Genomic DNA, 2983 nt, shown 5'->3' on the forward strand with positions numbered 1-2983 from the left:
AATTCCTCGCGTGACTCGACTGCTCTCCGATCCACCTCGCGAGCGAGCCCCGGCCTGATCCAGCTGGTTACGTGCGAGCCCTCCGCGGCACGTGCTTTTTAGGCCGAGTTTCCACCGCGATTTGTCGACGTACAAAGTCGGTATTCATTGCTCTATCCCCGGGACACCGATCCTAGAATTTTGGGGATGTAATTAATAGTCCGACTATTTTTGGGTCATTTATTCTTCTAACGATTTTAATCCCTTGCAGTACTTTTATCTTCGCAGTTACAATGATTAAATAATTTTCGATTGAAATCATTTCTTAGAGAAGAAATAAAATTAATATTTATAGTGTCCTTACAATTACTTACAATAACTTAAATATCGGTGGCAAAAAGACAGAATTTTATGTCGACTTAGAAAGACGGAATAGCATTCATACTTAACAGGTTATTGTTAGAAATCTCCATCACGAGTCAGACTCGCCAAAGTACGGCAAGGGGTTAATCAGAGCGTCGTTTCTTCTGGTTTTACTGTTACTTATTTCGTTTACTGTCTTTTATTAAGAGTGAGACAGAATTAATTTTTTAAAAGAAACTAAAGAGACAATTTCTAGTAGAATCTTCTGCCAAAGCCTGAATCCATTACTCTCGTTGCAAGACACATTAATCTATAAGATTGCAACTGTAAAATCCTTGCATAACCTTGCCAACTGCAGTTATAATGGATTGAACACCTTTATAAAATTCATTGCTCTTCTAATGATTTTTATAAAAGCGTCAATTTTTCTGTTTTTACTATTCTTTGTTTCGTTTCCGGTTTCTGGCTACGAATGCGTCAGAATCAACATTCGAAATACACATTAGCTGACGGTTTATCAAAGAAGCACGTCCAAATAGAAACGCGATTATCGAATATTGATATCTTATCGATGAACTGTCTATAAACAAACGAGAAGACTAGATACTATGTATCAAACTGTAAACCACGATTGGCAACTATGCTGTCTGTAATCAGTCGAAACCGAAATAAAAACGCTTGAATAAATAATAAAAATTCTTTTATCGAAACTATCGGTACGCGTCTGTATCGTCGATTTTTATTAACAACCGATAGTTACACGCCTATGTGCAAAGTTTCATCCCGTTTCTCGTGCTTGCATTTGCAAAATATCAGTCTGCAAGTTCGAAGCTGTCAATCGCACTAAAAGAAACCGAAGATCTTTGGGTAAAGTAACAATTATCTATCTCGATCATTTTTCGAAATTCTTTCGAAGAATTTTATACTTGTATTAACAATTTTAATAACATTGTTAATTCCTCTTATTTTGCACCGTTCTGATCCTCGCCTACCAACGCGTATTACGAACGAATGAAAATTAATTATTTATTCTAATATATATAATATATAATATTTCTTAATACAATAGAATCTCGATTATCCGAACTGTTTATATCTGAATTCCTTACTTTTAATCACGTTATATAAATTCAATAAATCAATCTAAGGTAATCCGTATACAAGAATACTTAATCCGGCGTTACGATAACAAAATATTTAACGATAAAAGTTACTAATAATAAGCCAGACACGATGAAATAAACCAACACGTGATTCCCTGGTTCGGATAGTCGCGATTCCACTCTCCGTCGAACTTCGGGCGAGTCTGCGAAACGCGGGAAGATCGAGAATGGCATACCGCGTCCGTAACTTTTCAATGTTGTTTCACGAAATTTCGTTTTGTCGAAAGATTGTTGGGTCTGCCGTTGGAGAAGTTTCGAGCGCTGGCGCAGAGTCTCGGGCAATTAGGGAAAATACGAGGTCGAAAGGATCGTCGCTCCCCCGTCGCCCTCCCCCCTCCCCCGTGTGCCCCGGAGTCGCGCGCGCGCGCGCAAAGCCAGATAACAGGGGCGCAAAATTTGTTTAAGAGATATCATTCTCCCTGGCTCAAATCCATTGCACGGTATCTGGCCACACGTCGTGCCAAAACGTGTTCCTTCCAGGCCATTATTTTCGACCGTATCGGCCGTTTTTAACGGGGAATCCGTCTTCTCGCGCATCTGCTGCCCCTCGCGTGTGTGCCTGTTCCCTCTATTTTTTTTTTCACTATCTCTCTCTCTTTTTCTGTTTTATACATTTTCTCTCTTTCTCTTTTATACATCGTCTCTCTCTTTTATACATCGTCTCTCTTTCTCTTTTATACATCGTCTCTCTCTTTTATACGTCGTCTCTCTTTCTCTTTTATACGTCGTCCCTCTTCCTCCGTTCGTTTTGTTTCCGTTGTCCAGCGGACGGATGGACGGCCGGCAGTTTTTCATGCGAATCGAAATTAGTCTTCTATGAGAGATTGCGGTATCCGGGACGGGCCACGGAAAGAAATATCGACCGTCTTCGAAACCGCGTTTCTATTCACCGATATCGGCCGCCATTATCCCGGGCCCGGGGGTAGCTTGTATTAGTAACCCTTGTGCGGCACAGATTATAGTTAGATTTACTCGCCGCTCTTCGGCACACTTTTCCACCGGCTCTGCCATAAGCTACGCCCCCTCCCCCTCCCCTCGAACCACCCCCGGAGACCCGTAATACGTCGACCGTGCCGGAGATCTCTTTCCGTTCGCAATTTCATTAGCTACTACTTTGTTCAAAAATCCAAGTTCCGCTCGCCGTCTTCGCCATTTTTCCTCTTTCTTCTGGCAATTCAATGCCCTGGAAGCCATTTTAGCTGTAAATATGAAGTCGTTTTTAGTTCTTGTTATTAAATCTGATATAGATAGTGATTGATAGTTGAGAAAATTGTGAATTTAGAGAGAACGTTTTCGAGGTTAACCCTTCGCAGTCGACGCCATTTTAATTCCAAATCCAAGATAGTTTTCGATGACAGTAATTTTATTTTATACAATTTATTATTGCAATTTATGCATATAAAATCGATTTTATGTAGCAGTTATACTTTCGACAGTAAGTTTAAATAATAAACAAATTTTCATAATATAAAAATTAT

At 40.0% G+C, this 2983-nt stretch overlaps 1 protein-coding gene across 1 annotated transcript in view; it reads left to right on the forward strand.

Moving 5' to 3' along the window:
- The first annotated feature begins 1154 nt into the window (after nucleotides 1–1154).
- LOC144472743 (uncharacterized) overlaps nucleotides 1155–2983 on the forward strand; it is an 11502-nt gene continuing 9673 nt past the window's right edge. The window contains exon 1 of the mRNA XM_078186072.1: nucleotides 1155–1209. The gene's annotated coding sequence lies outside the window, so the exon portion shown is untranslated. The remainder of the gene's footprint in view (nucleotides 1210–2983) is intronic.

This window comes from Augochlora pura, chromosome 7 (assembly GCF_028453695.1).
Source record: "Augochlora pura isolate Apur16 chromosome 7, APUR_v2.2.1, whole genome shotgun sequence".
In the NCBI taxonomy this organism is placed as follows: Eukaryota; Metazoa; Arthropoda; class Insecta; order Hymenoptera; family Halictidae; genus Augochlora; species Augochlora pura.